This window comes from Sander lucioperca, chromosome 21 (genome assembly GCF_008315115.2).
Source record: "Sander lucioperca isolate FBNREF2018 chromosome 21, SLUC_FBN_1.2, whole genome shotgun sequence".
NCBI classification, from domain to species: domain Eukaryota; kingdom Metazoa; phylum Chordata; class Actinopteri; order Perciformes; family Percidae; genus Sander; species Sander lucioperca.
The window spans coordinates 27868873-27884040 of NC_050193.1; the positions used below are offsets into that span (position 1 = coordinate 27868873).

General features: G+C 42.5%; 1 long non-coding RNA gene across 1 annotated transcript; it reads right to left on the minus strand.

Moving 5' to 3' along the window:
• Positions 1-1286: 1286 nt before the first annotated feature.
• On the minus strand, positions 1287-14196 carry LOC116065480. The gene is made up of 3 exons (XR_004108734.2): positions 14186-14196; positions 6689-6694; positions 1287-1391 (listed from the first exon to the last, which is right to left on the minus strand). It is a non-coding gene; the product is annotated as an uncharacterized LOC116065480 (long non-coding RNA).
• Between the last annotated feature and the right edge of the window lie 972 nt (positions 14197-15168).

The window sequence follows — 15168 nt, forward strand, 5'->3', positions numbered from 1 at the left end:
AGAAATCTTGGTGTAGTCATGGACTCAGACCTGCATTTTAACAGCCACATTAAGACAATTACAAAGTCAGCCTATTATTACCTTAAAAATATATCAAGGGTTAAAGGACTTATGTCTCAGCAGGACTTGGAAAAACTTGTCCATGCTTTTATCTTCAGTAGACTTGACTACTGTAACGGAGTCTTTACAGGTCTCCCTAAAAAATCAATCAGACAGCTGCAGCTGATTCAGAACGCTGCTGCTCGAGTCCTCACTAAGACCAAGAAAGTGGATCACATCACTCCAGTACTGAAGTCTCTACACTGGCTTCCAGTGCCTCAAAGAATTGATTTCAAAATACTTTTGTTGGTTTATAAATCACTAAACGGTTTAGGGCCAAAATACATTTCTGATCTGCTACTACACTATGAACCACCCAGACCTCTCAGGTCGTCTGGGACAGGTCTGCTTGTTGTCCCCAGAGTCAGAACTAAACAGGGGGAAGCAGCATTTAGTTTCTATGCTCCACATATCTGGAACAAACTCCCAGAAAACTGCAGGTCTGCTGCAACTCTCAGTTCTTTTAAATCAAGGCTGAAGACCTATCGATTTGATGTTGCCTTTCTTTAAATAACTGTTCATTTGTTATACTGAAGTTGCATTGTTGACACTGTATAACAATCTATATAAGCATATAAAGAGAAATTCCTATTTTATCTGCTTTTATATATTTAACTGTTTTAATTGCTCTTCAATGTTTCATTTCTTATACTGCACTGTAACTTTTATTCTTGTATTTTATCTGTTTTAAATTTTTTATTCTGTTTTCATGTAAAGCACTTTGAATTGCCCTGTTGCTGAAATGTGCTATACAAATAAAGCTGCCTTGCCTTGCCTTGCCTAAAGACACAGTGTAACGTTAGCTTACCGGCTGGTAGCATGCAGCTAAAGACACAGTGTAACGTTAGCTTACCGGTTGGTAGCATGCAGCTAAAGACACAGTGTAACGTTAGCTTACCGGCTGGTAGCATGCAGCTAAAGACACAGTGTAACATTAGCTTACCGGCTGGTAGCATGCAGCTAAAGACACAGTGTAACGTTAGCTTACCGGCTGGTAGCATGCAGCTAAAGACACAGTGTAATGTTAGCTTACCGGTTGGTAGCATGCAGCTAAAGACACAGTGTAACGTTAGCTTACCGGCTGGTAGCATGCAGCTAAAGACACAGTGTAACATTAGCTTACCGGTTGGTAGCATGCAGCTAAAGACATAGGGTAGTGTTAGCTTACCTGTAGCCTGCAGTTTGACTTTTCCAGACACCTTGGTCATTGCCAGAGTTGGAGATAATGAAGAAACAACAGAACTGGAAAATCCTTCTGCTTTCCTGAAGTCACCGGTGTGGCAACATTTAGCCTTCCCCGTGAGTGAGTTTTGGAAACAAACAACCAACAGTAAAGCATGTGGGCTCTGATAGGACATCATGGTACATTCAGGTGCCCCTTGTTAAAGTCATATTGCATTTATTGCACCTCGTAAGTTAAATAAATAAAAACTAATCGTGACCCTAAAATTAAAAGTCATATCAAATTATGGATTTGGAGAATGGTGACACCCCTAGCTTGGATACAATTTAGAGGCACCGGTACTTTTTAATTCACAGGTTTTGTCAGTTATAATTGTAGAAGCTCACAGTGTGTCAAACAGTTAACCCTACAACAAAAATATAATGACTCAAATAAAACAATTGCCTACCGGAAAGCCCATAAACATACTGCAGAACATTTTCAGCAACACTTTAGATTACTGCACAAATCACAGTGTAAATATTTCATATACAGGGTAGTAATACATACTTATTAGGTATGTATACTGTCTATACAATGTATGAAGACAAAATATTCACACTGTAATTTGTGAGCAGTTGTCTAATTTATAAAATGTTTCATCTGCTGAAATACAAGGTGCAAGCGTGTAAGTGATAAGCTCAGCGGACTCAAGGAGCACTTTTACGCACAATACAACAATAATGAAACACTTTTGAAAAAATGAATCTTTGTAACACATTTTGAAACTAACAATAAAGAAAAAATAATACACTACCTTTACGTTTAAAAGATCATTTTCCCATTGTAATGATGTTTACGTTATAAACCTCCGAAAATATGTGAATTCTCAAAAGGGGATGTTGTCATTGGGACATAAACATTGTGAAACCAATAGTTAAGCAAGTAAATGAATTAAAACATAAGCTTCTGCCAAAGAACTTCAACCCTGTCCTGCAGCTCATCATTTGTGTTGGATCCTGAGCCTCTACAAACTTCATAGACAATAAGGACTGGCTGTACGATTGCCATAATGCAGGCATATTACTAAAAGGGTGATATCACCAACGCGTCTAATCCAAACCGCAGATGTTATTGTTGTAGCTGGGAGGTTTTGGCATCAGTGGAGAGCCCTTAAGTTATTCCTGTGGGAGCTTTTCACACAAAAACACAATTCTGAACCAGCTCCAAATGAGCGTCCATCTGTCTTGGCGTGAGGACAAGGGATTGATATACTGCTCCCACAATGCCCGGTGCAAAATACTCCAAAGGGGCCGACCAATTATACAGTCACTGCTGAAAGCTTAAGCTGTGTTCTCCATTAAAGGCCACCAGGATTATTACCCATAAAACCGCTCTAACTATTGGTAGATGGAGGAGAGAAAGTGAGGGATGAAGAGGCCAGTGGATGGAGGTGTGTTTAACCCAAGTCCTCCAAACCATATGACGATTGGCCGTTTGTTCCTATTAATACGACCCACAAGAGTGGATTTCGTGCTCATATCCAGGGGCGATTTTAGCCCTAAACTTGATCCCGGCACCCCTAAAAAATAAATGCTGTGTTTATCTATTGTGTTCTGCTTTGGTAATATCTCTAGCCTGGGAAAACCCTGACGAACTTCCATCAAATTTGAGATTTGCGCTGCAAGTCAGTCTGGCCAAGAGCCCATTCAAGCCCATTTCCAATTTTTCCAAATCGAGGCACCAATCACAACCGTTGAGGCGGGCTTCACACGATGACAATAGCGCAGCGACGGCAAGCAGCTTTTTGTTTACATTCAACATAACGGCCACTGAAGCGCAGCAACCCGTTGATGCTGCTGTCGCTGCTATGTCACCCGGATCGTTGGTCTTGCTTTGGTCCAAATCAGTTGGTGAGTTTGTAAACTTGGAATGAATTGCCCTTGGTTCGGTTTGGTTTGGTTTCACACCTGGAAAAATCAAAGCGTACCAAAATGCGTCATTACAAATCACGCAAGAACGTACAATCCTCTTATTGGTCAGATGTGTCTGGGGCGGGAGCAAGAAAGTAAATACAGGAAGAAGGTCCTGTGTTCTGGACTAATGAAATAATAATTTCTTGCATCTCCGTGGTCAAACCAGCTCGTTTCATTTCAATAATCGGACATTGTTTCGCCAGCGACGTTACTACGTCTGCTCTGGTTACCGAGACTTCGCTCTGCTCTGCCGGCGTCTGTCTCCAACTTTAGCTGCGGCTAGTTTGACCAGGGAGATGCGAGTGACGGACGGCGAGCTTGACTGCTGTCTATTTCTGTGAGAGAAACACTTCAAGCTGCCACAGTTTGCTGCTCTGCTGCATCGCAGATTGCTGTACACACCTGACTACAGGAGACATTAGTTCAGACTGGTGGAGTATGTATAGTTGGTGCGGTTCGAGTACGGATCACGTTCTCACTTGCCCAAATGAACCGTGGCAAACAAACTCTAGTTAGAGTCAACCGAACTAAAGGAGGCAGGTGTGAAAGCGCCCTTAAACACGTTGTTAACATTGTGAAACGGACGCAGTTTGGTTAGGTTTAGGCACCAAAACTACTTAGCTAAGTTTAGAAAAAGATCGTGGTTACTTCACCTCCTGTTACGCATGCGACGCTGAACGTGACTCTGGTTGTTCCATTTGTTCTGTAAATAAGAAAAAACTAAAAAACTTGATGTTTAATTTTATTTTTAAACGGGACATGAACCTCAGTGTCCTGGGTGAAAGTCCTGTTTGTTTGACCCATCCAACACCCACAATGTCATTCAGTTACATAGCCTACCTGCCAACATTGGGCTGTGCAAAGGAGGGAGATTTTTGGGGGCATTGGTTAGATTGGCCTACTCCCAACATCCCCGCCCCCATATAACCTTACACCACAAATTAATACAATAAATGCAACAATGTAAAATGAATTACTTTTAATGATTCTTAAATCCAAAGCAATCTCACATTTTCACCTCTGCCACGTAGACCTTCCTCCACAGCGCCGCGAAGGAAGGTCTGGCTAGTCCACACAGCATTCTGGGATGGGAGAAAAACGTGCTCTAGGTTATTGGCATTTCTTTAAACCAATCACAATCGTCTTGGACAGCACTAAGCGCTGGACGGAGCCACGGTGCCTCTGCAAAATAGTCTCAAGAAGGAACTTGTTTTGGTGGAACGTGTACATTCAAAAGTAGTTTTAGTCGTGCAACAGAAAACTCAGATTGGACAGATAGTCTAGCTGTCTGGATTTACCCTGCAGAGATCTGAGGAGCAGTTAACCATAGTCCTCAGAAATCCACCGGAGGTTAGAACGCCAACACAAAGAAAGAGGAAGGGGACGGACATCCGGCCAAAAAGAAGGACATCCAGCAGAATTTCCAGTGGCAACGGAGCAATCCCAGAAGTCGAACGGCCTGGATATAGACTACTGCCTTGGTGACTTCATCAGCCCTCCGACACGCCTCTCACGGGGACCGAAGCAATGTTCGCAGTTCCCCTCTGTGACTCCACAGCCTGTTTATGTTTGCTATAATTAGCATGTTTGCCAAGGTATTCTATTCTATTCAATTTCACCTCTGCTTATTAAGGCAGACTGTTCCACAAGCTCTCTGTGATTTCTCTCATGATTTGGGCGGGATGGGAGAGTTGAAAAGAGATCTGGGTGTGTGTGAACTTACTTCTCAGTACGTGCCAAGATGAATCTGGAACAACAAACATACAGACATGATAGGACCGAAAGCTTTCGGCCTTTATGATTCTGTTCCACAGCTCTTATGTTGAATCTGTCCTGACCTTCTCCCTTCTCTGTTGTGCCGGATCTTAACATCAAGTCAAAAACTGCACTAAACAGAGTTGTGAAGATGAGCAACAAGATATTGGGTGTACAGTGTACAGTGTACATTATCAGACCTGTTCCATGGACAGATAGTCAGGAAAGCTAATGCTATTTGCTCTGACAGTTCCCACCCCTTATTCCCTGAATTTCAGTCCTTGCCGTCTGGCTCCCGTCTAAAGGCAGTGAAACACCAACCAGATAATTGGCCGTCGGACAGTCTGGCAAGGTCAGCGACTCGAGTCTGTTCGGTGTGTTCTGTGCCGTTGTTCGTCGGAGAAGCTGTCGGCCTTCATTTTGGACGACTTGACATGTTGCGTCGGAGGGCGGGCAGTCAGACTCCATGACCAATCTGATTGGTGGAGTGCTAACCCGGAAATGACGAGCGGGATGAGCGTGACTAAGCCTCTCAAAATCTGACGAAAATCTTTTAAACTGACCTTTGTTGATCTGAAATGAAGACAGATTCAACAACTGCACGGCCCATTTCTCGCTGAAAATGTTTTCAGAAAATTGTTTCGGTGAACTATTTTAGTATAATATGAGATCGTATTCTGAACGAGCCGCCATGACAGTCTGGCTTTGAATTTCCGGAGAAACCAGACCCACGTGACGCATTTGTCCAATCAGCTGCCGGTTTTCATTTTTCGGCCGACAATACAGATTAGCGCCGCCTGCTGTTATGGAGACGTATCACACGCTCAAGTCGGCGTTACTCCGGTGTGTTCTGAGGCACTTTTTGGACCTCGGGGAGCCGACTGATCAGTCCGACTGCCTTTTCTGCCGACGGTCGGCCGTCGGGTCAGTGTGTCAGGTTACTTTGACGCTGCTATCCATGCACCTTGTACTGGTATTTATTTGTCCTCGTACTGTTACGGTTGTGTTCCAGTTGGACTGTGTGTAGAACTTGTATGTATTTATGTGTCTTGTATGTGTTTATACTTGCTGCACACCTAATCACCCTTCGGGGAAACAAATAAAGTTGAAGTTGAAGTTCACACTACGCAGAGTGGACCGAATGCAAGGGGTCAGGTTTCCATCAGCAGCAGCATCAAACTTGGAACTTTCCACACGGATGAATCCCCTCCAGTCTCACCGCTGCCATTGTCTCCCTGTTAACGGAGAGAGTTCTCCTCGGAAAACAAAGTCAGGCAGGGCGACGCTGCTGATGCGACACGCTGAGGTTGTCCTGTAGCCGTGGTGGCAGGGCAGCCCTCTGCCCTCTGATTGTCTGCTGTGCTGACAGCTGCCAGGAAATGGAAACAGCAAGTGGTTGAGTGAAACGGCTTAAACTCCCATGACATGTATTCAATACGTCTGCTGTTGCGGACAGGATGGAAAAAAGACCTTGATTTCTTTGTCAGATTGGGTCCATAAAAATATTTGGAGGATCTGAATTTATGGCCTTTTCCTTATTGTTCCTTACCCCCTTGTTTTTCCCTGAAAGGTAAGTGGTGTGTTATGCGGAGTGTTACGAGACCGCTGCGGCGGTCTGCAACGTTGAAACAACATCACATCAGGGATTGTGTGACTTCCATGCATTTAGCTGCGTTTTATAACTCTGTGGGGACACTTAAGCCTTATTCGCACGGGACTAAGAATTACCAGGGGACCTCATGTCATTTAGAAATGACCCCTCATGTCTGTGTTTTTTGCAGCGCATTCGGACAGGATAAGCACTTTTTTTTTTTTTTTTTCACTCAAATTTACGGACATTATCCCCCACATACGGTGCCAAGGCTCTGTCAAAGCTTTCATTTATAATTGTCAATGCAGCGAACACAACCCCAAATCACAGAGATGCCGTTTCGCACTGGACTAATATTATCACACACCCTTGTGTTTGGCGAAATATGGTTGGTAATTGGCGGTGACATTTTTACTCGACAAATTACAGACATGGCACATTCGCACGGGATTACGCAAACGACTTCGGCAAATATTTTTATCATCAACTTTCACAAGCACTACTTTACAGACTTTTAAAACTTTACAAAAATGTATTTCTTACAGCACAAGTTTGGTCTAAAACCACCAATCTATGGACAAATCTACAGCTCCTAACAATCTATTGAGAAAAATGACCCCCGTGGTGGGACAGGATGCATCACAGGCAGCCTAATCCCATTCACACCCCCTCATCAACGGGCCCGACAGAGCCTTCTATAGGAGAGGAGCAAAAGGAGGCTTTCAAATAGTCCAATGACAATCTTTTTAGCAGGTAATTACAGTGTATTGACAAGACATTCATTAACTGCAGTGTAAATAAACAATGTGTTAATGACTATGATTGGTGTTGTTATTACACGGGGAGGAAGAAAACTAATCATTGAGATCCACCCCTGAGAGGCCTGTGTGATACTTAAGTGGATTAGTTGTTTGGGAGGAAGGAGGAACACCAGAGGGGGATCACAGAGACTGATTTGCATCCATCGCCCAGCAGCCACGAACCTTTAGCGCCACCATTTCTAATCTCTATTCACCGATGAACGCAGCACCAACTGTCAGAGAAGAACGTTACGAGTGCCACCACATTTCATTTTAGTCGGGAGATTCAATCATTTCAATTAAGTCCCGTCAGATTTCAAGTCAGAATATATGCATGAGATCCCTACTACTGCCACTTTAGCGGAAACACTATATGCAATCACGGTCTTTTGTTTTTTTCTGAAACCCACTTGGCCCCCTGCTCCTTCTTCTTAACCCTCCGTAAAACCAGAGCTGCACCACAGATGCTGTTTTCTTTGCTCCTGAGCACCCAACTAAACACAGAACAATTTAACACTGTGTTTTCTCAGCTGACTAAATGCATTTTTCCAGCCCTGTTTACTTTGCTTCTCGCGAGAATGGGGAAACAATCATATCATTTACAAATGCGGAGCAAATTTTAATTCACGCTAATGTGCATGAAGATTGCCAGAACACATCAAATAAACTTTCAAAATAAACCACGGGAATTTGGCTTGCCTTCTGGACAGAATGTGACACATCAACACGCTACCTATTTGACTGTGATCTATACACACATGCTGCCTTTTCCACTCCTGTTTTTTAACGCTGTCTCCGTCTTCCATCCGCTCTTTTGCTTCCCAGCCTTCATTCACAGTCTGGCTTCAGCAGAATGGGGGAATGAGGCTCCTGAAACAAAGAGTGAAGCACCTTTGGAGATGGAAGGAGGGCTTAAAGAGGTACTTGATATCAGCCCACTGTGTGACCGCCACCACACACACATACATGGGCACATACAGGCGAAACCCCCCCCCCCCAGAAAAAAACATATATGTGCACACACACACAATGAACGGGATTCGTATCATAGCATACGAAAACTTATGCACAATTCGTATGATATCCGACCAAATTACAGCAATCGCCGGTCGGTCACGTGACAGTTACATTTAGCCGAGAGGTTATGGTTGTCCCAGAGGTCGTGTTCCAAAGGTGACAGTTTTGCCGTGACGACAGTTAGTTTAGACACCAAAATGACTAGTTAAGATTAGAAAAAACATTGTGGTTTGGGTTAGGCCTGGGCAATATATCACTATCATATCGATATGATAGACTAGATATCGTCTTAGATTTTGGATATTGTAATATCGTAACATGGCTTAAAGGTGGTCTAAGCGATGTTGGGTGACGTCACTTCTTGTTGACGTTCGAAGTATTTTCAAACAAAACGAGGCTAGTTCGCCCCTCCCTCCTCCTCATTCCGTCCCCTCTCCCTCCCTTCCGCGCACTAACCCCCCTATTTTCGTAAAATACGAGATCGTATTCCGAACGAGCCGCAATTATGGTCGGCTTTGAAATTCGGGAGAAACCAGACCCACGTGACGCGTTCGTCATTTCCGGTTTTCATTTTTTGGGCGACAATACAGATTAGCGTCGCCTGCTGTTATGGAGATGTATTACATCGCACGTGTAGAACGTACCCTCAAGTCGGCGTCGCTTCGGTGTGTTCTGAGGCACTTTTTGGACCGACGGGAGCCGACTGATCAGTCCGACTGCCTTTTCTGCCGACGGTCGGCTGTCGGGTTGGTGTGTCAGGGCCTTTAAGTAGTACTCCGGGACACAAACGCCCGTTTCCTGGGTTAAAGTATTGTGTTTTCCCCTTAACTTCTTCCAGGACACAAACTCTGCTCCCTCGCTTGAAAGTTTCGTGTATTCTTTAGGACCCACCCATCCACCCTGACTTTCTCCCTACGCCGTTCTTTGGGCTGTTATACAGCTGCAGTCAATGCGGTGCATTCAGCAATAAATACGTGGAATATGTATGAACTACAGTGCATTACTTTTCGTAGTTTTATGTACACATGGTTCATGGGAACAGCCTGCACACAGACACACAACTCAGACTCCAAATGTATTACACCCTGTGCTTTTGACACCTTCAGAGCCCTCTCAACCCCCCTAACCTCTTCACTTACTCATTCACACTCTCCCAAACTGCCTCTCCATTTCCCTTCTTTCTTGCAATGCACATGGTTCAAAAGCTGTAATTCTGGCTTACTAGATTGGAGCACAAAGGCTTTTCTTATGCATCCCACTACAGAGAGGCCTCGATCCCATCCTGGATAGGAGAGCGCACACAGACGGAGTTAGTCCTCTCTTTTTTCTCATTACCATTTCCATACAGGATTAAGCCACTTGGCTTTTGGATGGTGTGTACTATATTTTTCACCCGTCCCACTCCCCCAACTGCATTCTCAATGTCCAAGTTAAACGATCGGTAAGACCATCAGCTCATAAACTAGCTCTGTTAAATGAATCTATTCACGCACACTGCCGGGTCCAGAGGATGCCGGAGCGGATGGATCTCATTGGAGTCTGCAACACGATGAGGAGAGTCCTTCAGTTGTCTCTCAAAGTCAAACTCGGCTTTTGATACTATATATGGTCTTCATCTTTTCTGCAATAGCCCTTCATTGTATTTATATTCAGTGATACTCGCTCTATACAGTATTCTTTAATGTTTGTGGTGGAGTCTGCCATTTCCGTACTGGATTCAAATTGCCCACTTATCAGGATCAATGCAACGTGTACATGTACAGTGTTACTGTTTGTAATTCTACTTCACTGATATCAGCCTCAGGCTACATCTACACTTCTACATTTTCATTTTAAAGCAGCGTTTTGAGACAAAAACGATATCTGTCCACACAAGAGTTTTAGCTCCGGTAGCAGAACTAATCTTCGTCCATATTAACACGACTGACAACACATATCACATGACCATTCTCATACACTGGGCATGTGCGGCCCGGTGTAAACAGGAAGGAGATTGTCTGATGTTACTTGAAAATCATGGATGTGTAAGGAGAAAGAACAAGCTACCTAACCGATCTGACTGACTGCGTTGTCGTTTCCAAATGTCTCTGTTTGTGCCCATCCAGACTACAAAGTAATCCCGGAGTTTTCAAACCAAAACGGGGGCAGCACAGTTTCCAAATATCACCGTTTTAGGGGCTCGGAAACGTCAGAGTAATGTGGACACATAAACTTAGCAAAAGATATTTGTTTTTAAACCAAAACGTAGCAGTTTAGATGTAGCCTCACCATTGACTATTCACTCTCCTGTACAGCCATATCACAGCTGATCCAACATTTCCACTGCTACTGGTTCACATTAAAATCATTCAACCAGGAAAACACGGGTGACTTTTATTGTGAAGCAGTCACAGGAAACGCAGTCTTTTTGTCAATTGACAGGACTTAAATAAGGATCTTTAAACTTGCAACAATTAAAGAAAATCCAGTGTTTGGGTATGCAGTCAATAAAACTTAAAGAGCCCCTATTATACTCATTTTCAGTGGCATATTTGTACTCTTGGGGTCTACTAGAATAGGTTTACATGCTTTGATGTTAAAAAAAACATTATGTTTCTCATACTGCCCATTGCTGCAGTGCCTCCACCTAAAACATTCTGTCTGAGCTCTTGGCCCCCCTTCCTGAAAAGCCCAGTCTGCTGTGATTGGTCAACTGGCCTACTCTGTTGTGATTGGTCAACCGAATTCAGACAAGCCACTGGGTGGGCTGTGCTTGCTCAATCAGTGACATCACTAATTGAGGAATTTCAAATAGGAATGTGAGCGAGACGTCTGTGGGAGAAGAAGCTCCATTTGGAGTGAAATGTGTTTTTTGTACTTTATACAGTACATCTATTGCATACACAAAACTATATAACACATTAAAAGACTGGAAAATCCAGAAAAGCATAATAGGGGCACTTTAAGTTGATTATTTTTGCTGTCATTTGTCTTTATTTACGTATGTGAAAACGTATGATTAATTTTCAAGGATGTGAAAATGATAATTCTAATTACCGGTTGATGTAATGTTTTTATCATGATAGAAGAAACTAGACGAAATATGGAAAAGGAAATTTGGAGTTTTTTCTCCTCGCTGCTCAGCTGAATCCCCCTTTCCTTTTGCTCCTCCACCCTCCCTTCCTTCCTTCTCATCCGAATACATTAATATCTGAAAGTGTTGGCTCGGACCAAAAATACTCATGGACTAAACAAAGTGCAGAGTGACTTCAGGGTCTGGGATCTTCAAATAAACCCTGCCTGGGTGTCATGGGGACCAGGAAGTGGAATTAACTGCTATATTAGCTGACCTTCATCTTGTTGTTTGTCCCAACCTGCCTGGCTGGGCCCCGGGCTGGCCCGTAACCACGGTCTCCGGGCCCAACAATGCGGGCATTTCCCTCAGCGGAAAAAAAAAACACAGGCCTCAGGGGTTTACTGAGCAAACAAGATGAGCCGTGCCAAACACTCCTCGCTCCCACATTTCACAATCACTTTTTCTATCGCCATTTTTCCCTCTTGTCTCTCTCTTGTCCATCCACGGAGTTCTGAGAAGCTACCAGACAGTTCTGGGTCGAGTGTGAGACAGAAATGTAGGAAAGCACTGACCTATGTTGAGATTTAGTGTTAGAAAAACGCTTCATGTTGCCGAGGTAGACCTATAACTCTCAGGATGTCTCGCTTTAGTTTCCAGAATGGCTGCAATGTGAATGTAAAGCTTTTTCTCTCATAAATGTTAAATATCTAAAGATTCCTTCTTTACAATCTGGTGTGTAACAATTTATATTTGACTTATTGGTCCCAACATCAGGAAATTATGATCAGTATTAATATTTCTACAAAATTTGCAGAGCGTGAGCAACCATTTTATAAAAAATCCCATCAACAACAGGGACAGTTCACCCTAAAATTCAAAAAATACTTATTTTCCCTTTTACCTGTAGAGCTATTTATCAGTCTAGATAGTTTTGGTGTGAGTCACCCAGTGTTGGAGATATTGGCCATAGAGATGTCTGCCTTCTGTCCAATTTAATGGAACAAGATTGCACTCAGCTTGTGGTGTTCAAAGCACCAAATAATAGATTTGAAAAAACTCAACTGCAATGTCTCCCTCAGACCTGGTTGTGAGCAGTTTAATGTTGGAACTAATTTCTTTCTACCAAACTACACCTGCCAACCGTCTCACCGTGCAGAAGGAAGCGTTAGCAAATACAATCTCTGCTTGATAAAGGAGGAGTAGTTGGTGCGGTATTTTCATATTTGTTCTTAGTTCTAAATTCAATTTTCCATCTAAATCCCTGCCATGGATGTCTTCATAATTATCTAATAGTATGAAGTGTTTTAAAGCTGAAGATGCAGTAACATGAAATGAACCGTGGGTGTACCTCAAGGATCAGTGTTAGGCCCCCTATTATTTTGTTTGTATATTAATGATCTTACACAACAGTGTCACAGGAGAGGATGCCAAATGTCTGGGGATGATATATACACATATATCCATATCTTCATTTGATATATTAAATTAAACATTTGAGACAAATTCAAATCTGGATCAAAATCCAATTCAATTTATCATTCAATACAATCATTATTCCATGATTCTGCTATTTATTTTTTGCACATCATTTCACATCTCTCTCTTTTCATTTCCTATGTATTAAAACCATGAATTAAATGTAGATCAATAAATCGAGAGTGATAAATATAGCACTACAGGTAAGAGGAAAAATGTGTATTTCTAATTTGGGTGTGAACTGTCCCTTGAAAGGATCAAAATATCCCAAAAGGTCAAAATCTTTCTTAGACGAGAAGATTGATACCATTGATACCAGATTGCTTATGTTATGGTTAGGGACATTTCTGTTACCTGTTTGTACATTTCTGTTGCCTGTATTATAATTTCTGTATGTATCCTGTTTTGTATATTTCTGTTGTGTACATTTCTGTTTAGTTATCGCCCGGTTTATTGTATTTACCCTGTCTTGACTGTGTTCTGTGTATTATGTTTTGGTTAATTCCTGTGTTCTCTGTTCTCCCTTGTGTTGTCTTGTGTTGTGTCAAGTTTCTGTGTTTAGTTGATTTCATGTTTTCTGTTGGTTGTTCCTGTTTCCTGTTTTATTTTGATAGTCTGTTTTCTGTCTTGTCTTGTCCAGTTTTACTTTCTGTGTTTTCCCACCTTTGTTGATTACCCTGTCTCTCCTAATGTGTTTCACCTGTTGTGTCACCTGCCCCTCGTTACCTCATTACCCCCATTTTTTTGTAGTTTTCCCAGTGAGTTTTTCCTGTGGTTTTTCCAGTCTTTGTACTGCCGTTTTTTGTTATAATAAAACCTCAGTTCGAACCTTCTCCTGCCTGCCTGCTCTCTGCGTTTGGGTCCTCTTTCCCCTGCTCACCGTAACAGCTTAGCATCAAGCCTGGACACAAATGGAAACCGCTAGCTTGGCTCTGTCCAAAGGCAACAAAAAAACTTTATTTTGCTTTAATGATAAATCATATTCAATTAAAATGTCTTCATATACTCTGATTATATGACCAGAAACTGAATTTCATTTCAACAAGCTGTAGGTTTTGAAGGTGTGGGTCTGCTTTTGCCATTAGTCAGTACAGTATGTTGTTCCATCCTACAGAACTTGACATAAAAGCCAAGTAAAAGCAAAGTGGTCCTGAGTTGCTAGTAAACCAGGCTTCTTGCTTGCTCGGATTAATACAGGAAGACATCAAACGGTCAGGAAACAGAACTGTTGTATAAAAACCAAGAGTGAGCTACAGGAGAAGACTTATTTTACTACAAGGCCATGACTTTTCTCTATTTCCTGTAACAAAAGCACTGCATCAAGTGATCTCAGAGGAAGAATCAAGAGCTGCAAAGATGTATCGATAAGTTATCAACTATTAACTTAATCTTAGCCAACTATTTTGATAATCGATTAATCGGTTGAGTGATTTGGTATATATCTAGTTTCTTCACTCCTCTGTGACGGTAGACTGAATATCTTTGAGTTGTCGACAACACAAGACATTTGAGGACGTCATCTTGGGCTTTAGGAAACACTGATCATATTTTTCACCATTTTCTGACATTTTATAGACCAAACTGATCAATTAACCAAGAAAATACTCGACAGATTAATCAAAAATAATCATTAGTTGCAGCCCTAGACAAATCAAAATGTCTACACAAATAAAAAACAAAGCTAAATAATACAATATATTTCTGAGGTTTGAGGGTTACAGCCCAAATCCCTCCTCGCAGGGTATTAAATAGTGGACGCAGAATGTCAGAAATATGACAAATATCAACGCTCAGGATCAAAGAGAGGAGGAGGAAATGGCACCTCCTGTTAAGATACGAGGTCTGATGGTGCTATTTGGTCAAGTGTGTGTGTGTGTGTGTGTGTGTGTGTGTGTGTGTGTGTGTGTGTGTGTGTGTGTGTGTGTGTGTGTGTGTGAGAGACTTACAGAGGGCGGGTGGATTCAATCTTGTCGCGGCATCAAAGTAGGCTGGCCATCAAAAGCCCAGCATCAGCACGGGGATCAAACCCATCTCAGTCACAGCAATCATCCACAGGGTCAAAGGAGGAGGACCGGGGTCAGATCACACACACACACACACACACACACACACACACACACACACACACTGACCTTCAGGATGGTGCCCTTGGGTTTCTTGGTGTATTATGATGAGAATTATTGGATCCTTATTTTCAAAGAATGATCAACAGAGTTTAAATCAACCAGGAAAAGTTC